At 35.7% G+C, this 23430-nt stretch overlaps 2 long non-coding RNA genes across 2 annotated transcripts; one reads left to right on the top strand and one right to left on the bottom strand.

Annotated features, from left to right (window-relative positions):
• Nucleotides 1-1930: 1930 nt before the first annotated feature.
• Nucleotides 1931-5072, bottom strand: LOC132109394 (uncharacterized). Its single transcript, XR_009424494.1, has 4 exons — nucleotides 4986-5072; nucleotides 4156-4317; nucleotides 3915-4000; nucleotides 1931-2027 (listed from the first exon to the last, which is right to left on the bottom strand). It is a non-coding gene; the product is annotated as an uncharacterized LOC132109394 (long non-coding RNA).
• An 11607-nt stretch (nucleotides 5073-16679) lies between these two features.
• On the top strand, nucleotides 16680-18588 carry LOC132097973 (uncharacterized). Its single transcript, XR_009422808.1, has 3 exons — nucleotides 16680-16893; nucleotides 18341-18412; nucleotides 18509-18588. It is a non-coding gene; the product is annotated as an uncharacterized LOC132097973 (long non-coding RNA).
• Nucleotides 18589-23430: the final 4842 nt, after the last annotated feature.

A 23430-nucleotide genomic window follows, 5' to 3' on the forward strand; every position in this document is an offset into this window, starting at 1 on the left:
TATATATATATATATATATATATATATATATATATATATATATATATGTTTAAAGAAGCACAATAAGACATATACAATAGAGATACAAATTAAACAATTTTTTTCAGATACTGTAGGTTTTACTTAACATGTATACATTTATTTAACATCTTTTGTTGATTAGCATTAATGACAAATAGGTATTTAATTTGGAATGCTGTCCTTTTAAGACGGAAGGCATGCATGAAATACTGACACACGTTCAGTTTTCACACGTTCACTTAATCCATAGCCTACTGTATTTACGTGAGATACTCTACACGATAAACATTTGGACTGCTGTGTGTGTATTTGAGCGCTGAGAACTGATCGCGCGCTGTAGATGAGAACTGAGGAAGTGGAGCGCGTGCGTGCGAGAGAGAGAGCACTTCTATCAACTTGACTCCGCCTATCCCACCTTCACTAACTTTAAGTTAATCGACAAGTTTTTACTTCCGGGAAAAACGGGACATTTGGTCACCTCATCCCTACTCCTTTGGGTGCTGAGGCCATTGTTTCAGATCGCTAGGTCGCGTTTTATTATTCTATCCATCCACCGCGGCTGCCATACTGTGACTAGATAGGCAGACGGCTCTTATCCGATCGACAGGGACGCACATTTTGAAGGACAATAGCCTATAGGATGCATTTTGAATGTCCGGTATAGCACAGGTACGTCACGGAGACGTCTGTGAAAGATCGTAGCATCTGGTGAACATCGCATTCGATCGAATGTTTTTAGCCGTTAATGAGCCGTCTTCTTTACGTCTATACGACGTCTATACGATGAATCTTCAAAATTTGAAATTACGTGCTGCCACGCAGCGCCGATCGGAGCAAGCAGATAAATGAGGAAAACTAGAGTTTTTAAAGCACTACCATGTCACACAGACGCGACCGTTGTTGCAAAGAACTATGCCAGAAGTATAACGAGGAATCATTTTCCTGACGGGGATTTGTCAATTCGCCCGCTTGTGTGTAGGCGATATCAGTGATTATCTTATTGCGTTGCATCGCGCCGCTCGCGTCCAACTACATGTATTTATAATCAAATACAAATACAACCATAACTATAAACACACATACACACGAACTATCTTTTGCAGCCGATCATGCACAACCTTTGTTTGCTTGATCCCTCCGTAGACAAAAATACATGCAAAAAATGTCAGCCCAGTTTCTTATTTAAAGTGACTCGTTTCAAGCTAACTAATTTTACTTGCGATATCATTGGTTAATATTACTTATGTCATCTTGTAGAAAGCACAAATTAAACCTTGTAGCCTACCACACTTGACTGCTGTTTAGAATTTCTAGACAGCAGTCAAGTGTATTTTTAACATTACAAGCTTGATAATTTGAGTAACACTTTAATTTATACCATGTCTGTATGAAGGTCAAAGGTTTGTGTGGTTCTTTGATTCCATGCAATACATTGAAATCCAAAGCCATTTTCATATTCTTATTTTCTTCAAAATAATGATGCTCACAATTTCCAATGAGAAAGTTAAAGGTGACAAAGGCAAAGAAAACCCTTGATGTTTAACTGAATGAGGAAGCCTTCGGATGAAAACCCTATACAAATGTTAATTTGATTCATATTGCCTCAGAATTAATGATACTGACAAAAGTCTCAAACTTGATTATGACAGGTAATACAACACTTTATTTTCTAGTGAAAAAAAAAATAAACTGAGCCTGTAATAAACTTTAAAACAATCTTAAAATAATAAAACATTAAGGACACACTTTAATGTATTAACTGCTGAAAGCATCAAGGTGGGGGGGGGGGGGGGGTTGACTTTATTCACAACATAACAGAGTACATAATAACAGTCACAAAAAAATAATAGAAAGATCTCTATTAGAATAATCCATAACATTTGCAATGGACAAGGTATAGACCGTAACTGGTTATGGACTGCACTTAATGAAACTGTTGCAAGATGGATGTGGGAATGATGGAGGGCTATAGGTAGATCTGTGCTAAGGATGTTGTCCTAGGGTGTCTGGTGGAGAAAAGAAGAGGAAAAAAAATGTTAAAGCATTTTATAAGGAAATAATGTTACTGAAAACTTACTGTGTAAACAATAATACAATACTGGGCAGTGAACATCATGTACAATGCGCACAATACTGTCAACAACCTCTGTACTAGATACTACACAGCTGTGCCACTGAAATCAGACTCATGAACATGATTCTCAAAATATTTATTTGAATAATGTTTTTGGGTGAACCATCCCTTTAAGGTCCATGTTTGATAGAGATAATTGCTCATTTAGCAGTATTGCTGTGAAAGCTGACAGTAATGAATAAAACTGAAAAAAGTTCTGACTACCATACATTAAACAGCACAGAGCAACAAACCCAAAGCTGAACTGTGTATGTGTGCCCAAACTGTGGGCCCCTACATCCTTTCCGATTTTGTCCTCCAAACAATGTGAAAACTGAAGTCAAAGAAAACAAATATAATGAATGTATTTATGTAAGTTGTGCTACACATTAGCCAAAAAAAGGGTTAAAATATAAACATGACATTGTAAAACAAAAAACTCTTTGCTTGCCATTTTAAAGCATAAAACATATTAAAAATCCTAAAAACAAAACACCCATTAAATGTTCACTGTTATGGGGAACATCTATTCACGTTAATATACACGTATATTCTGAATATAGTAAATTAACATAGCAATTGTTTTACGAGTAGTAACTGTAGTAATTACATGTATACCCCATTTAATGCTCTCATAAATATAACATAAAATATTAAACCTACATTTAAAATAAATATTTTAGTACAATGTAAATTTTAGTCAGAATCATTGCACTCCTATTCTCTTCAATTATTTCCAAAATGAGACAAGGACTCTACCATCAAATGTAAGTTGTGCTCTGGAGAAACATGACTCAGGTCCACACACATCTGTCAAAGCATCAGTCAGAGCAAACTGCAAACAATATTTCTTTACTGAAGCATTTTCTTATCAACTGTGATAAGACTTTTAGTTGTATGGATGTCGCCATCTTTGATAATACTTTACTATACTACTTTGCTTTAATTAGAGCAGCGGTTCTCAATTCCAGTCCTCGTGCCCACCAGCTCCACATATTTTTGCAAGTCTCTCTTTTTGATTCAGATAATCAGCTCGTTAGAAGAGAGCTCCGTGCATAACCTGTGTTCCCTTTGACATGGTCCCTACGAAGTGTTCATTGCTCCCTACACCCTGAGCAGGGGATATCTGTTGAAGTTTAACTCACTTCAGAACATTCATTCATGGATTTGTGCTGCACAACATCTTCACAAACAAACAAGTGTGACTTCATATACCTCTGTAAATAAATACAATTTAAATACTGCTTGACTTTAGTTACTTGTTCACACAGACAGCAATCGAAACACTATTGTAAGCAGTTGTGTGTAGAGAACATTGAGACTCACATCTATAAGTAGATGCGGTTGTTACTCCCAAACAGTGAAGGTGTGAACATAGCCTACCTATGAGTAGTAAAAGTTTGTCCTTTTGTTTTCTTTACTTTTTTAAAAAAAATAATTAATTAGGTTAAACTGGCTTCTGCTTTTCAACTCCGGACAAACTTTATTTGATAATTTATGTTTTATTTTTTTCATGGTGTATCACATATCCTACATTCCAAACATATTTGTTCTTCAATTTGCATTCTCTGAAGACTGGAAATGTTGTGGAATAACTTGCCTTTTTAATATATAAAGAAAATAAAATGTGACATTTTATCAAATTAATCTAAAACCTTATTTGATTAAGATAATTGGTTGCAGCCTAAAAATTAACCATTCAAATATAGACAACAGTGTGCTAAACAACTGTTTACATATAGGAAGGTTTGGTGGTGAACAGTGGGAGAAAGATCCTCACCCAAAGTTTGGCCTGTAATATCCACAGCTGGTGCACCCTGAGGTTCTGGTGAGCTGGCGGCAGAATGAAGGAGATCCGCTCAAAATCTGCTTTACAACATTAAATCTTGGTTATATGAGGTAATTCTTCTTGAGTGGTCTAATGGTACTCAATGGAAGTTTGTCGACACCCCCTAGTTGTTTTGGTATACAAAAATACAGTCAAAGTTGTTGAAACAACAACAACAACAAAAAATATATACCTGAAAGAGGAGTTTGTGGGAGAAGAGACAACTAGATCTGTATAGATTAGATCATGGTGGTCTCCATAAATAGACCGGTTGCAGAAGAGTGGATGATGGAAGGACTACAGCCAAACATCAGGACAGAAGTCTGCATGAGTCGGGTAAGCAGAATAGATTGCACTGTAAATAAACATCATTAAAACAAATGGTAAAGTCACCAAATTAAATCCCTATAAATCAAAGCAATTTTTAACTAACTATATGACATTATCACACACACAGGTTTTTTAAAGAGCTATATCTTGAGTCTTTTTGTTTATATTTATGCGTGTTATGATGAATCTGGCAATCAAAGATGCAGGATGCTAGTTTTTATTTTTAAATTACAATGTCTTCATTAAGAAATGTTCAAGAAAATGTCCCTTTCATAGCAAAAGGCAATAAATATCATTATTTTTATGATTATTCTCTATATTGCACAAGGCTGAGCGAAAAACTTTCTGCATAATGTGCACATGCATGTCTTTAGGTCACAAGGGTTTGGAATTTTATGGATTTATAGTATTGCATACATTTACATTTCTAACAATTATAGATCATAAAATAATATTTGATTTTTTAAATTTTGCTATGCGTTTAACGTGACGTGTATCGGAGTTGATTTGGGATCAAATGTTATGTTTGTTGCTAACTGAACATGCACCGCGGTTGGTTGCAAAACGCGTTGCTTCAACATATGAACGGGTAAAACTGTTTAAAATTAGTAAACTATTAAAAATCTTTCAACAATCCCACCAATGGCAAACATACTATCATAAAACTATACATTTCCACCTTTCGTACTTTACCTCTCAACCATCACTCCACCACAACTTGCCCTGACGACTTCTTCATCGCTTGGCTCATTGGCGACTCGCGCGCGTACATCGCCACCTATGGGATTGCCCAATTATATTTAACAAAGAGGAACTCTCAGACTGGGAGGAAAAGAAAGAATTAAAACAAAACAAAAAATTGTGTCTTATATTTTTGGTAACACCATTGCTTTGAATATAATAGGAAAACACTATTATCATTATTATTATTTTTAATGCAAAGTTAACGCAGTGTGTCATTATATCATTGTACATAAAAAAATAAAAAATAAAATAAATATTTTTCTTAAAACTTAAATTCTTACTCGCGTGCCAAGCCCGCGAAACCGGGCAGCAGGCTTATATAAGCCAGGGTCTGTGCCCACCGCGCGCACAGCCTGACTCCACTTTGAGTGACATCCCCAGCAGTGCGTTTTCCTGAGGTAAATTACTTTTTACTTAACCTATTTAGTTAAATGACTTTTTAAAAGTATGGACCGACAACAAAAGTAAAGGACATTTAAAACTATGAAGAAAGAAAGTAATACATTTTAATTATAATAACAATCTGTCTGAGGGAACAGTTCGTTTTTCTGAGGGTTATACTACTAAAATAAATAGCAGGGGTTTTCACTCATGAAACCAGTTAAATTGTAATAAAAATTGGACTTAATAGAAATTTTTCTTTTCCGTTAAATGTGTCACATTTCACAAAGACGATTTTCCGTCGTTTAATATATCGTTACAGTCCGCTCATCAGCGCCGTTAAACACCGAAATGCCGTTACATCCGTGTGACGTCATTGCTGATAGAGCCAATCCGCTCCGTTTGAGAGACGCTCTTTCATTTTAGAGTTATGTCATGTTAACGTTACTTTAAGAGACCAATCAGACAATTATTCTTAATAATATCTTCATTATTCACAATTGTATGGAAAGTAGTGCGTTGTCAGGTTTAACTGCGAGCGCGTAAACCCTCTCTCTAACACGCTGGCGCGTGCACTTAGAGCGAGGGCGAAAGCGAGAGAGAGAAAGAGAGAGAACTCATAAGCCTTGACACATTTATAGAAATCGGTGATTCTCAAGAATGAAAATGCATTTTTACCGTGGCTTATTTGTTAGTGGGCTGTAAGGTCTCATCAGAAACATCGCTCTGCATTCTTCTTCTTATCATGCTTTATCAAATAATATTATACATATCCATCAGAGACTTTATAAACTTTGTGATTTAATAGAGTAACCTCCAGTGATATTATCTTCTCTCTCTTTTTCAGTGTCGATTGCCGTCTTATTGTTGTAAGTGGAGTCAATGTCATTTCTTATTTGCCAGATTTATCACAACATGTTTAATCAACAGAGGTGGAAAGTAACGAATTACATTTACTCGCGTTACTGTAATTGAATAGCTTTTTTGTGTACTTCTACTTTTTTAAGTATTTTTTTTAATCTGTAATTTTACTTTTACTTAAGTATATTTAGTTTGAAGTATTGTACTTCGCTACATTTTAAAACACATTAATTACTGAGTAAAAAAAAAAAATCGCTCCCTGGAAGCTATGTCAGTAAATAATGGGCAGGAGGGCAAACTGGCGCTAAAATCACAAGAAAGATGCAGACGGACAAAACAGGCGTTAGTGGTGCAGACACCGCTGAAAACGAAACCCCGTCATATTCTGAAGTTGAACTTGAAGGAAATGAAGTGAACCCCTGCCCATATTTATACTCTATTATGCTGTGTATGCTGTGCTTGCCTAGGGAGACCAAACTAGCAGTTTATAAAATCTCGACAAGACATCAACCCCACGTAATGTAAAAAAAAAAAAAAACCAACGGTCAAATATGTACTATTGTGTATTATGTATTGTGTTAATCAGCTACATGTCGGCTGACTCGATTTTCTTCTCATACATTCCCGTAGCGTCACAGTGCATTTCCCTGAAGAAGCCGAGCGACTTCAATGGGGCTGCTTTGAACAGTTTTTTTCAGTGCTCCGAAGCTAGACGGTCATTGGATAAATGCTGCGATTATGTCCCGCCCACGGACGCTCAGCGTCTCTGGAGGTGAATGAAGACTGGGCTTCCGCGTGATGATTGGAGGATCTGTCGATCTCCTTTTGACTGACAGCGGTCTGCACCATAAGAAGTCGGTGAAGCTGTTTCACGCTCAGTCCCATGATCGCGGATTTCTCAAGTGTATTCGAAAGACAAACTTCGGCAATATTTCTTGATATTTGTAAAATGCAGAACCACCACAAAATTGAATTGGTAACTAAGACAGATTGAAAATGTGCGCGCGCGCACACACACACACACACACACACACACACTATAGCCATCTAGTGGTTAAAGTGATTTATTACAATTTTTAAACTGAATTTCCCCAAAAATGGGCAAAAATCTTACATTAAACCTTATAAAATTATCCATGGTATCCCCATGTATGAAAGTTAGAAATCTGGGTCTTTTATGAAGTGAATTTTACCTGAAATGCTTTTTTCTTTTTTTGTAAAAAAAAAAAGCCTATTTAAATAAATATTTATTTATTTATAGAAATGTAAAAGATTTAAATCCTCCAAAAACTGTACAAAGTTTAGTAAAAACATAAATGAACAGAGTAAAATTATATTTGTAAAAAATTTAAATATTTTACTATTACAAAATGAAATGTTATTGTCTGGGGTCAAAAAGACCCCGAGTGTCACTACAAATGAAGACCATCAGAGGGTTATAATGTAGGCCGAAAATGAGCTTCCCCTCTTTGAAAGACCAGCAGCCGCCACTGATATATATATATTTATATTTATATTTATTAAATATATATTTATATATATATATATATATATATATATATATATTTTTTTTTTTTTTTTACAACAGGACAGCAAACTAAGAGACTTGCGGTTTAGACACCATATTGCCGTATTTCTACAACAAAAATTTATTCCAAACACAGCCACCAAAGCAAAATTTTGCATCTCTGAGCAACATGACAGTGTTTCGTTTCTGAATGAATCAACCGTTTAAATGATTTGGTTCAATCGCAATGACTCACTTATTAACAGTGACTTGCTGACACATACTGGCCATTTTAATTTCACATTTAAAGTATCTTTTGATTTTTTTTTTTTTTATAATTAAGTTTTTATAATTTCAAATGAGCATTCAACATTTTATGTCTGGCATATCAAAACATTATTCATGCATTTGTAACTGCAGGTTAAATGCATTCTTGTCCTGCACTAAACAGTGTGTAAATACATCTAAATGCCACGTCCGATGAAGCTTTTGCATTTCCTCTGTATTGAAAAGATGAGTTTGTTGATACTGATTTGCCTGGTAACAGCCCAAATGTTTTATTATTCTAAATAACTGATTCCTTTAATTAAAAACAACTAGTTTGAGATTAATAGGCCTATCCCAGGGGTGTCAAACTCAGTTCCTGGAGGGCCGTAGCCCTGCAGAGTTTAGTTCTAACCCTGCTCCAGCACGCATATCATGTAGTTTTCAAATAAACCTAAATGATTAGATTAGCTGGATCAGGTGTGTTTAATTAGGGTTATATCTAAACTGTGCAGGACTGTGGCCCTCCAGGAACTGAGTTTGACACCCTTGGCCTGTCCCATTTTTGACTCCCTCCCACTGTTAAAATGTAACTAAGTAATTTTTACTCTGAGTAAATTTTAAATGAGCTACTTTTTACTTGAGTTGATTTTTTAGACTGGTACTTTTACTTGTACTTAAGTAAAATTTCATTAATGTAATGGTACTTTTACTTGAGTAGAATATTTTTGTACTCTTTCCACCTCTGTTAATCAATAATCACTGATGAAAGTGAAAACATTTTAATGTGTAAAGACATATCTCACTCGTATGCGTTCTTCCTTTTCTCTCTTTTTTTGTTTGTCTACAGCAGCTACATACACCACAACGGCTCTTTTAAGAGCCACATCTTGAGAACGTCTTTGACTTTGTAAGTTAATATTTTAAATGACCACCCATTATTTGGGTTTAGATCAATTACAACAACATCATGCAGCATGTTAGTAATGTCTTAATGAAGACATTAAAGGAATACATAAAGGAATAAAAAATATATATATTAAATGCATGTGTGAATGAAATGGAAACAAAACTAGCATTCTGCATCTGATTTGCCAGATTCATCATAACATCCTAATTAATCAATAATCACTGATGAAAGTGAAAACATTTTAATATGTACAGACATCTCATTTAAATGCATTCTTCATTTTCTCTTTTTTTTTTTTTTTTTGTCTACAGCAGCTACATACACCACAACGGCTCTTTTAAGAGCCACATCTTGAGAACGTCTTTGACTTTGTAAGTATATATTTTAAATGACCACCCAGTATTTGGGTTTAGATCAATTACAACAACATCATGCAGCAAGTTAGTAAAGAGATTCTTACATACATAAATACTAGCATCCTGCATCTCTGATTTGCCAGTTTCATCATAACAATTGATTTTTGATATCAGGAATTCACATTTTTAAAGGGATAGTTCACCCAAAAATTTTAAATCTGTCATTAATTACTCGCCCTCCACGTCATTTCTATTTTCGAAACACAAATAAATATTTTTCGATGAAATCTGACAGCTCTCTGACCCTCCCGTAGACAACAACTCAACTGTAATGCAGGTCCAGAAACGCAGTAAAGACATGGGTAAAACAGTCCATGTGGCATCAGTGGCTCAACTTCAGTTTTGCAAAGAAAACAAAAATAACAATGTATTCAACAATTCTTACATACGCACGCTGACACGAATGCTAATTATGCATGTTCATGTGCTGATTACATCGATTACGCTCTTGGGTACTCTCCAAAATGGCAAAGGATGTAACTCGGGTAGAATAGCAGTTGAAATAAATTGTTATTTTTGTTATCTAAGTACACTATAAGTACGTGTTAGTACACGTACTGTAAAAAAAGTGCAACCGTAATACCTATTGGTCTTTATAGTTCTTTTGCACTTTAATCTGTGTAAAACCTTAACTTTATATAGTTTTCTGTATTGCTTTATTGTATTTTTATTTAAATATTCAGGGTTTTTTTTACGAAAAATAGTTTTTAAACCTGTTATACTGCATTATAACCATTTTTTAATACTAAATTTCAATATTGTGATAATACCGTATACCGTGATAAAGGTATTTTTTTTTTTTTTTAAACATGAAAATCTGATACCGGTATATCCCTACTCATGTCATTAAATTTTGGGCAGATCAAATTTATATTTTTACTTTCAATATTGACATTTTAGCCATTCTTATGAGTTTAGTTCCAACCCTCATCCAACAATTATCATCTGGTTGGAATTAGAGAAAAATTTTCAACTAGTTGAATTAAATGGATAAACTATCTAAAATAAGTGACCACTCATATTTATTAAGCTTTTGCATGCTATTTCTAGGCAAACATTTAGATACAATACTTTAAACACAACGACGAAACTTACATTACCTGTTATATTGCTTCCCCAATCACAGAAAGTTCTCTACAGTCAACCACACTCACTCAACGATATCCACAGTTCACACTTGATCAAAACCAAGGTATGTGTATTTATTGTGACAGAATTATTAGACATTACGCATTGTCACGCATATTAAACATTGGTTCTGAATTCCAATCTTGGGGACCTATAACACTACACATTCTGGATGTCCGTCTCATCTAGCATGCTCTGTTGGGTTAAGGGGATTCTATTATATGATGAGTTAAACCACATGTAAAAGACATTCAAAATGTGCAATGCAAGGGTCTTCCAAAACTTGAGTTGAGAACCACTGCATTTGGCTTATCAGGTTAGTGCACTGCATTTTCTGTGTGTGTTAATATCACAGTACCATGGATTGCAAAAAACCATCTTACTGGACATTGCGAAGAAAAGCCAAGGCTAAGGTGGGAAAACAACTCCAGTCAATGGAAGCATCACTACCATCATCATGGAACATGGAACAGTATGGTGGCATGAACAGTGACAAAAGCAGCATCGCTGATGACAACAATGACTTTATGGACGGTTTGTCCCATATTGATGAGCCTGATTGTGTCACCATGGCAAGTGCTTCACATAGCAGTGAATCTGACACAGACTCAGACACAGATTCTGGACGGCATCCAAATTCCCTTAATGATGACTTGGCAACCTGGGCAACAGAACATCAAATAACACATGTGGCACTAAATTCATTACTTAATATCCTCCGCAAGCATGATCTGAATCTGCCAAAAGATGCCAGGACACTATTAGGAACAGTGCGTTCAAATAGAACTGAAGTCCAAAACAAGGCTGGTGGCCAGTACTATCATTTTGGTCTACTGGAATCCATTTCAGGTGTACTCTACAACAACAAGGACATTTTGCGGAATGTGAGCAATTTGAGGCTCCAGGTGAGCATCGATGGTCTGCCTCTCTACAAGAGTTCAGCAACTCAATTCTGGCCCATTCTTGTAACTGTGCAACATTTGGTGCAGGAGGAACCTGTGACAATAGGTTTATTTTGTGGTGATAGTAAACCAAGCTCACTGGATGAGTATCTTGAGGACTTCATCTGTGAAATAAAAGACTTAAGTCATGGTTTTGAATTTGAAGAACTCAAGTTAACTTTACAGCTTACCTCAATGATTTGCGACGCACCTGCACGTGCATTTCTTAAAAAAAGTGAAGGGCCATGCAGGCTACCATGGATGCGAAAAGTGCATTCAGGATGGTGTGCACCTGGAGAACAGGATGACATTCCCTAGAAATGACATGCCTCTTAGAAATAATGACAACTTCAGAAATTGGACTGATCCAGATCACCACCATGGCATCTCACCACTAGAAGAAACATCCTTGGATATGGTCTCTGGATTCCCCCTTGATTACATGCACCTTGTGTGCCTTGGTGTCATGAGGCGGCTTCTCCACTTGTGGCTTCGACTGGGTCCTATAACTTGCAGGCTGTCAGGATTTCAAGCCACTGTGCTGACAGAAAGGTTGGTGCCAAAAAAAATGTGCCTATGGAATTTGCGCGCAAACCAAGGGCAGTGAGGGAAATAGATCGATGGAAGGCGACCGAGTTTAGACAGTTTTTATTGTACACAGGCCCTGTTATGCTGAAAGACCTACTCAGCACGGAGGTGTACAAAAACTTCCTGCTGTTTTTTGTGGGAATCTTCATCTTGTGCAATAACAGCCTAATTGGTGATCACATCGACTATGCCAATGATATTCTGCGACTTTTTGTCACACACTTTGGACAGCTATACGGCCCCAAATTCCTGTCCTACAACGTCCACTGTCTTGTACATCTTGCAGAAGATGCAAAACACCATGGTGTCCTCAACAACTTCAGTGCTTTCCAGTATGAGGATCACCTTAACAAGCTGAAGAGACTCCTGCGGAAACCTACATGTCCACGGAGTCAAATTGTGAGAAGGTTCTCAGAAATGCAAAGCTGCAGCAAAAAAAAGGAGAAAAACAACCCACCACTGCTCAGAAAACAACACATGGCTGGCCCTCTACCTGAATGTTTTCATGGATCTTCACAGTACAAAGAAATAAAAGCCTGTTCTTACACTCTTAAACTGGACCAGGCCAACAGTTTTGTTTACATTGATGGGAAAGTTGCAAAGCTGCAAAATATAATTTCAGCGAGGGATGACATTTACGTGGCCTACACTACCTTCAACAATCATGAACCTTTTTTTGATTATCCCCTTCCATCCTCAGAACTTGGTATTCATCTAGTTGATGGCATCTCAGGACCAACACATTTCTGCAAGTTTGAGAACATTGAGGCGAAAGCTTTCTTAGTTCCTTATGACCGTAATTTTGTTTCAGTCCCTCTTTTACACACACACTAATTTTTTTTGGACTTGCTACTTTTATTTTGGGTAACTGAATCATGCATATGAACAACTGAAATGTAATAAGAATCGTTACACTTTATGGGGCTTTAGGTTGTTCCAGCTAAAATAAACAAAACAACAACAAAAAGAACATGTACCTGATAGTGGAGTTCGTCGGAGAAGGGAGTACCGGTCCTGTAGCAAAGTCCTGGTACTCAGATGGCCACTCATGGTGGCCTCCATACAAAGACTTGGACCGGGTACTAAAGAGCGTCAGGTTGATGGAGGCACCACAGCCAGATAAGGGTTGGACCAAGCATCAGGCCAGAATTCTACATGAGTCGGGTAAGCAAGTTAAAATACACTTTAAATAAACATTATTAAAACAGATGACAAAATCACTAATACATGGCATTCCACAGCTTAATGTTTTCATGAATTAAGTTCACATACTTTGATAATTTCAGCATCATTTGACAACATTTCCAGAAAATGGAAAAGGGCATGCTACACTTCTGACATCTCAGAATCTGAAAATTCTATAAAAAGAATTCACAAGTAAGTTGTAAAAATACATATTTCACTTTAAAAAGATACTTTGAAAAGTAATTTTAACAAACAGTAATATTCAGTCTTCTGAAACTATACAAAGTTTATGTGAGTAACATAGATAAATTTAAGTTATTTACTTATAATCTTGAATTCAGCCCTACCTTTCACTCACAATTAGAAACCAGCTATGTTCAGTTTCTAATGCAGGGCTCGACATTAACGCTTTTCAGCTTGTCCGGGACAAGTGGATTTTGTGAAGGGGCAAGTGAAAATTGTACTTGACCGACAGGACAATTAACCTCATTAAAATTTTAATAAACAATAACTAGGGCAGCACGGAAACTTTGGCGAGAATGATTGTATTACTTTCAGTGTAAACTCTGGTTAAGGTCACGTCAGTTGAGGCTCGTACAGCCTGTCTGACTCGTGGATCAAATCAAAACTATAAGCGCAACAGCACACACAAAGAAACCAATGTTAACAAACATACTTCGGTAGAAAAAAAGATAAATATTCTAATTCCATCAGGTGCGTGATTTCACATAGAGCAGTTGTTTTTACACAGAGCCGTTGATCACAGAATCCTAGCATATAATGAGCGTGGATTTGTGCAGCTTCTCAGTTAACAATGGCTCTGTGTAGTAATAGCTGCTCTATGTGAAATCACGCACCTGATGGAATTTACCGCTGATTAGAGAACCGGCTTTACTGAAGAGATGTGCATTAATCATCGGCCGATATATATCGCGCACCCCTATTTAACAAAGTCTATACAAAATTTATTTAATCCACCAACGTTAATCCGGTCATTTTTCTCCGGTCTGGTTTAATTGTCGGACTAAAATCACAGATTTTGCGATATGATTGGTCAGCCTGCCTGTCAATCAAACTTCCTGCAAAGGGTCAATTTTGCCAATTTTTTTTGCCACATTCAAATAAGAGCTTCTTTTTTTATATATTTTGGCCTTTTCCTAACCAACCTGGGTTATTGTACGGTGTCAGAAAACCTGTATATAGAACACAGAAAGTAGTATGCACCCTTTTTGCAGTTTGAATTGGAAAAGGAAATTACACTGTATTTATTGCTTTTTTTGTTTTTGATTTTTTTTAATTGACAAACATGCTAGTTTATTACCTATATAATCCATTTTTGTAAAATAATCTAATTCCCTGATTTTGCTCTTAGAAAGAAAACATTCTCATCAGATGATGAGCTTCATGAAACCCCCAACAAAAAAATTAAAATTAATAGAGACAAAAATCCACCTACACCAAAAATCCAGCCCGCACCAAAAGTCCCGCCTGCACCAAAACCTCCAGCACCTCTAAAATACATCAAGACAAAAGGTAAAAATACAATTAAACAGTTAAATGACTAAGACATAATAGTGTGTGACTGCTGAGTGCTATTTTTTTTTCAGGTCCTGTTGTACGACCTCTGCTTACAACAAGCAAAGCAGTGAACTCTTTCAGCAATTGTGAGTTTTAAATTTAGATAACTGATATTTGTGGATGTTCTGTTCCATGCTCAAGAATGTTCCTTAGCCATGGTAAGATCAATGTATAGCACAGGCTCTCGTGACTTGTTGGTTTACATCACTTTTCTTTTTCAGCCTTACCCAATTCTGTTGCTATTTTAACAGTTTGGACAGAACTACTATCATTACATTCATAACTTGATTTACATACTAAGAATGATTTAATAATAAACATTTGGTTGCCAATTAGAAGCGATAGCAATTTCAAGCTTTAGTAAGGCTTTGTGAAGTACAAAATCTTGTTTTGTGAAGCAGACATAACATCTACTTATCAATTCTGACAAACTCCAAGAAGTGATTATGAAAGAATGGGTTGCTATCAGTCAGGATTTGGCCCAGAAGTTGATTGAGAGCATGCCCAGTCGAATTGCAGAGGTCCTGAAAAAGAAGGGCCAACACTGCAAATACTGACTCTTTGCATAAATGTCATGTAATTGTCGATAAAAGCCTTTGAAACGTATGAAGTGCTTGTAATTATATTTCAGTACATCACAGAAACAACTGAAACAAAGATCTAAAAGCAGTTTAGCAGCAAACTTTTTGAAAACTAATATTTATGTAATTCTCAAAACTTTTGGCCACGACTGTATGTGGGAAGATTTGCATAACGCCGCCCAAATGTTCACAAAAAAAAAAGAAGGCATCATTTTTATACTCGCTATTGCCGTCGCTACCATGTTGTGGAGTCACTGTGTGTTTTGTTTTGAAAGCAAAACTAATTTTTTTGGCCTTCCAAAAGAGGACATGACTAGAAATCAGTGGTTAAGTTGTAGTTCATCCCAAATATACAGATGTGTGCAGCGAGGAGCAACAATAATGTACATTATGTGAAAAATGTAAACCACATAAACACATTGAATTGCACCAATTATGCAACAATGTTCTTTTTAGCAATGTCATATGACCCCTTTAAATGCCCAGGAGAAAGATGCAACACTATAGCAATTGCAAAATTGAAGCTTACTTGAACTAGTGGTGATACCTCAAGAGTCACTCTTAACCTATCTTTATCCTATCCATGAAACCCATCCATAAAACTTTTTTTTTTTTTAAATCAGTCTTCATTTATGACACTTCAGCTTGTGGTTATGGGTTATTATGGTTTGTAATTGGCAAAATACTTGGATTTTTTTTTATCAGATATATACATGCATAATAATTATGCACACACTGTAGATGTTTAGTCATGTGCTTATTCTGCCTGATGTCAGAAGTTGCAAGACACTTTAATGAATAAAAACCAGCCATTAAAATGAATGTGTCATGTAAAATTATTTAAATTTACCAGTTCCATCATTCTCAGCTCCAGATGTTCCCATGAGCTTCTCCCAGGCAGATGAGCCACAAGATGCTTGGGGTGAACACTCACCTGACATTCAAGGTAAAAAAAAACAATTAGTATTTGGTAAAAGAAAACAAAAAGGACAATTACTGTACACACATAAGGTAATTCAGCATGTTATGTAAAATCCATCAGACAATGCAATTTCTTTGCCGAGACCTTCAAGTTCCAAGCAAGAAAGAACACAGCGTAAGTTGTATGACTCACTTTTGGTAAGTACTGTAGGATTTCATGTAGGTGTACTATAGAAAATGTGCTTGTTTAAAGCAAAAATGTAAAGCTAAATAAGCTAAAATACAAAGAAATAGAGAGCACAATTCAGCAGCAGCAGAATGGGTACCTTTTGTAATGTCAATTAAGCTCATTTAACAGAGAGCTTCTCTCATGCATACCGCCAACTGGAAACTTGGGAAGAACACCCATCTATCACTCAAGGTAAAAAACATTAATTAGTATATGGAGGAAATCAAAAACACAATTGCAAATGAGTCATGGCCTAACACAACCTAATACAATTTTTTTCACTTTTTCTAATTAGAGAACAAATTCTCTGCCTTAAGACTCTCTCAAGACCAAAGACCATCAACCACACAACAAGGAAGAATGCAAAGTAAAAAAAAATAAATAAAAAAACTGTCAATTTCAGTCATTACTAGGGTATCACTAAAAGGGGTCATATTCTGTTACACCAAATATACAAAATAATGGTCTTTAAAATAGCATATGTTGAGACGCTTTAATATTCAAAAAACATTTTTCAAATACTGTACATTATTGTAGTTCCTCTATGTCCCGCCTCTCTCAAAAACCTCATTTTCAACAAAGTCCCTCCTTCCGACAAGCACAGGCTGCTCTGATTAGCCAACTGCAAAACTGCGCATTTGAACAGTCAATAGCAAACACTTAAACTATTAAGAAAACATACTTAAAAGTAGCAATTCAGAATAAGCACCAGATTCAATTCAAGTTTATTTGTGTAGCGCATTTTACAATACAATCGTTGCAAAGATCGTCATAGCAAAGTCGGAATTTACCTTTTTTTTTTTTCTTTTGGAATAGCCTTTGTGCACAGCCAGCCTTGTACTCTCCTAGGTTCACAAAACTGTCATCCATTAAATGTGTTGTACAAATTTGAACATCTGGGTTGTTCTGTTGTAAATAAATCTTAACAATGAATCTTCATTGCATCTACTTTCGGAAGTCCACATAAAGTGCTTTTGCTTTTGCCTAGAAACACAAAGCGTCTCCCTGACATGACTGCTTCAACACTAACTGCAGTTCCTGAAACCACACCTTTTTTTTGAGTGAACACATCTTGACGTAAATGTGTGGAGGCGTGTTTGAATGAGCCGTTTAGCATGGTATGGATCAGCCTTATCTTTTAGATAGAATAAATCCTTTAGTGGGAGACTTTAAGCTTTGTAACTCTTTAGATCTTATACATGTACAAATACCTACATAACACACTGAAGAAAAGGAAAAATAGAAATCACATTATATGACCCCTTTAGGAGCCCTTGAGCCAGATTTACTAAACAGACCAAATTAGCATTAGAGCGCAATTCCATAAATGTGCCGATGGGAGGGAAAATTATGCGTGTGATTTACTGACAATGCAAACTTTAAAGAACAGACGAAGCCAGATCATTCCCACAATAACCAGTGCAATCTACCAAGAGCAGCGCAAATTACCGCCTGCTTTAAGACATGCCTTTTTTGGGTATTAAAAATTATTCAAATACAAATAATTTGAAGAGCACAAATGTTATTAAATCAATGCGTGATTCATCTTAATACTCACCTCCCATAAATTTTGTGTCTCAAAGGAAAACTACTACAAATGCATATTCAAGGTTAAACGCAAAAACAACTGTCCACATCTTTTCAGCACTAATTCTTTACTGCGCCTCTTTAGTAAATCCTGACAGTACTATTTTAACACCAAAAGAAGGTTTGGCTGATGCAAGCCGTTAGTAAATCTAGCCCATATTGTATCAGTGTCATGCATTGTCATTGTAACAAATACAACTTACCAACTTCACCTTTCTTATCTTCAGCCGTTCCAGTGAGCTTGTCCAATGAAAATGAGCAAGAGGATGCTTGGGGTGAACACCCATCTAACTTTCAAGGTAAAAGAACATTCATAAACACATGCAGTAAACGCATACACTGCAAATTAATAACACTATGTTTATTAACATTACATTTTCTGTACAATCCATCAGAGAACACAATCTCTGAACAGAGATCCTCAAGTACCCACCAGCCAAGAACAAATAGTAAGTCATTTGTAATTTTTTTTTTTGCCTGTTGCAACAGCATCGTTGCCCAAAAAGTATGTGTATCATCAGCCTAAGGCTTTAAGCATGTAGCCATATCTTCAGAAAATCAATTTTTCATGATGTGTTAGTTTAATCACATTTAAGAGCTTTATGTGCTTGCAGGTGCTTCTGGTGTGAGATGGAGCTGCATCACTAATCAATGTACATGTACGTTAAATTGAAGTGCTAAATTTGTAAAATTATACATCTTATAGTTTAATTAAAATACTCTCCCAGATAAACCTACTGTGTTGCAGCTGTTGAGAGGACAATTCTGGAGGCACTTAATGAACTGGACATGAAGATCAATCATCTGACTTCAGTGGCCCAGTCCCTTGCAGCAAACAACCGTTCCAGTGCTCCAGTGGTGGACAGCGAGGATGATGTCTTTCCTCTCACAACCATGGAGGAACTAGACAAACTGGAAAGACAATTATCAGAAAAAGCAATGATGCAAAAGATGGTAAAAATCATTGACATTTCAAGGTTTAACAGTTGCAGTGAAGTAAATAATATCTATTATATACCCGGTTTCACAGACCAGGCTTAAGGCTAGTCCCAGACTGAAATGCATGTGTGAGCTGTCTTAACTCAAAATAACTTGCATGACATTCCTTACAATATGTCAGTGCCATTGTTTCATCTCAAGATGCACACATGCACCATTTTTATAAAAGCAAAACTAGGACCTATAGTCCTGAATTAAACTAATCCCTGTTCTGAGCTCAGTAGTAATAGATTACATGTAATCTGGATTACGTAAACAGATTCTAGTAAATAAATAACTTGTATTTATATTAAATTACATTATATAAAACTCATAATCAGACTACAGTTACTTTTTATGGATTACATGATTAAATATTATTTACAATATAGCAATAGATTATTCTGAATTTAACCCCCCCCCCCCCCCCCCCCCCAATTTCTCTTTTTAATCTTTTAAATTTTCCTTTCTAAAATAGAAGGCTGCTTATATACATTCAGAAAGTCTTCAGGTTTTGTGGATATTCACACAGAGACCCATGGTTAGTCAGGTGGCAGCGTTTGATCACTGGATTTAAAATAATTTAATGTTTAAGAACATAGCATCAGCATCAACACATTGATTTTTATCCGTAGGTTGTTTAACCATGCATTTCTATGTCTTTGGATGGCTTTAGTCTTTTAAACGCATTAAAATGCACAAATTCACGAACTTTTTTTTTGTCATCTGATCACCTAATATATTTACTTAAAAGTACTCATGAGATTTTAAAATATATATTTTTTAATAATTAAGTGTCACATTTCTATGTTCATTGGTTCTGCGACACTGGTTATGGACACATGACATGCAGGTAAACAAATTAAATGTTTTAATTTTATTTAATTTTTTTTTTAAATGCTTTATTTTAATTTAAAATCTTTTTGTGATTTAAATAATTATTAGCTTTTCATTAATAAAACTCACAAGCCTCCTACAGTTCATTCACAAACACCAGTTTGAGAAAACTTGACATAATATATTATTTAATGCACTTCATGCTTTAAATAACAACAATTAAAATATATTTACTTACTCTTTTAGATTACTTTTGACCAAACTCATCTGATTACATTATTTAAAATGTGTAATGTAATGGATTCATTGCTAACTACAATTTTCTCATGTAATTTGGAATCAGTAACAGATTACAATTTGTGAGTAACTACTCAGCTCTGTCTGTGAAACAGGACCATAATGTTTGGGCATTGTCTATAATGTTTTGAAATGTGTTTTTATTTTTAAGGTGAACAGGTTATCCATCAGTGGAGGACACACACTAAAGAAAACAATATGGAGAATATGCTCCAAGGTGTTTGGTCCTGTAGCCAAACAGCTGAACTGGTGTGGTAGGGGAGAAAAGCGAGGGATCAGGAAAACAAACATAGGAGCACTCCTAATAGGTAAGTTACGTCCAAAATGTTTTCCAATGTACAGTGTACGGGGAACACTTTAAATTAAGGTTCATTAGTTAACATTAGTTGCATGCATCAATGCATTATTAAAATCATACGTTGTTCGTTAAAGCACGATTACCCCTCGTGAGCTTTTCATACAGATTATTAGGCCTACATAACATAATATATATTATGCATGCCGTTTTAACAGTGTAAAACGCGGTTTCATACTCACAAGAGAAATATTAACTCTTGTTTTACGATTAACAGTTAGGCTAAGTGACGAAGAACTGTTGATGAACCACAAAATCAGCTGTTACCGCCACTTGACTAAACCACAGAAACACCTATTCGTCAATATTAAGCTAATACTTATCTGTTTAATTTACTTTATATAAAATCAAACATACACCACACATATTAATGACAATGAATCAAGCTACGTACCTCAGTTTTCCCACGGCGATCACTTCCACGTGCGCATCGATGTGATGATTTGTAAGCACATGCGCAGTACTGATGAGGAGTCGACTCTAAAAGAGTCGATTCCTTGAATCTGACCAGCTCAGTTTTCGAAGTAGACTTAATGTAAAATTATTAATATTCAACTCAGGCTGTGTCTCCACTAATCTGGGAGTCACTCTAAAAGAACCTGAAACCGATAGCAGTTTAAAGTTTTTATGACTGAAGCAGAATTTCAGCACCACTGGAAATGAACAGTGACCAATCAAATAGAAAGCACAGACATGAAACTTCCTACTTCCTACTATGTTATATTACATCACGCTGAGTGATATTAAAAACAGTAGACAAGCATTAACTGCACATCAATTATCTATATTAATTAGATTTTATTAAGGCAGGCTAATCATTCTCAGCTAGTAACTCGACTCGGGATCATATGAACAATTAAACAGACATTATGCGCAGTTAATGCATAATTCTTAAATGGATTTGTTTGGATCGGCATGCATTTATCTTACATGACTAATTAAATAATGAATTATTTAACTGATACTGATACATACATTATAGCTTTAGGGAAGGACGGATGTTGCAATCATTTTTTATACTTTGTTTATCATTGTCTAAATTCATAAGAGCCCAGTTAAAAAAAAAACATATTTTGAGAATTTAATTAAACAATAAGTGAAAAAAGTTTTATTTGTCAAACTTATTTAAGTTTTGCCTTTTAACATGCAGGAGCAGCTATGAAGAATCCCGTGCTTCCGTCGTCAACTGAAGCAGAGGCTCAAAAACACATTAAGGATTATCTCCGCTTGGCCCCAGGGAGAATGCCTTGTTAGTCAACTTGCTTTTTTGTTGTTTGTTTGTTTGGTTCAGGATTAAAATAATAATAATAATAACATCAACGACTGCTTATTTTCATTCACCGTTAATAAAAGGATACAAATCAATCAACAGCATGTTGAGTTCTTTCATTCTGAGTGGAAAATACTTGGGTTTATTTATCATACTTTTCACATATGTGAATGTAGCGCTCCCCTCAGACGGGATATTATTGAGGGCAGGGCTTTTGGGTTCTTTTAATGTATTTATTAAATGGGTTTTAACCCTGATTAACTCAGTTTTAAATGTTATCTTGGATCTCTCTTTTACAGTACACACCAGAAATGTTTTTATAACTAACTTATGAATTCACAGTTCTTAAGTTATAGTTTTAATAAAGATTTTAACCCGGGTGTCTGTATATGCCTCTCCTCGAACAAAATGATAACCTCTTTCCAGATAAGTAATAAAGTAACACAACACAAGGTTTTACGAAAATATATCTCAATTATTTACTCAAAGAAATTATTATCTCCAATGAAATAAGAAAATGAAATAAGGATATGATTGTTATTTTTTTAAACCTTCAACATAACATGTCCCACTTTTTAAAAGGAAAATACTGTCAAAACTGTACTATATATATAAATGCACAGAGAACAATTTAAACCCTATTAATCTTCAATTGGATCAATTCAGAAAACTTCGATGAATAACTTCAAAATCACTTAAAACAACATAATTTGTGGGCCCACACAAACCTTAATGCAATCTAAAGCCGGCAAGCAAAATACTTATAAAACAAAATACCGTAGCAGGCCTGATGCAATTCTTGTGTTCGCTGTGGCCCAAAAGTAATGGCCGTTTCGCTCGTCAACGAGCAAACAAAAGGAAAAATACCTGGCGATAACGTTTCTGTCCAGTCCTTCTCCAACAATCACATGAGCAGGCTCCACATCCGATCAGCATTTCAGCACGAACTCCATTGGTTTCTCTTGTCTCCTGACAGTTTCGGTAAAACCCACGAGAGAAATCCTTGTAAATCCAAGATCAGTCTGAGTCTCGTTCGTCTTCAGGTCGAAAACAGCAGATAAACCCCTCAAACAGTTCAACTGAGCTAGTCAAACTTTAGCTAGAAAATGTCATTCACTTGTAATGAACGGACTCCAGCCTAAACTTAAATTTATCTAAGCGTTAATATTAGCGGTAACACAAAAATAAACAGTCACTGAACTTCGTGCAGAAATTCCTCCCGTTTCCCAATATGCAGCTTGTCACTCGTCTCACCGGTTGTTGTGTAAACAATCATAAGACACAATCTACACACTGGTTTGTGCACTACTAATTTACAAATCAATTCAGGAAATCTCTGTGTCTCGCACACTTTTTTTCTTTCCTCTCCCTGTCCGTGCTCAAAACAAACCCGCGAGCTCTCACTCTCCGCCCTATCGGTATTAACCACATAAATCCTGGTTTGGACAGTTTTCAGAATTACATTATCTTTTACCATGAAGCAATAAACATAATTTTTAAACGGCTTTTAACATTTTTATAACAACTTTTTAAATAAATGTCCACCTTTTTAATCACACTATTTATATGCTCTGATAATT

Source organism: Carassius carassius, chromosome 2 (assembly GCF_963082965.1).
Source record: "Carassius carassius chromosome 2, fCarCar2.1, whole genome shotgun sequence".
Classification (NCBI taxonomy): Eukaryota; Metazoa; Chordata; class Actinopteri; order Cypriniformes; family Cyprinidae; genus Carassius; species Carassius carassius.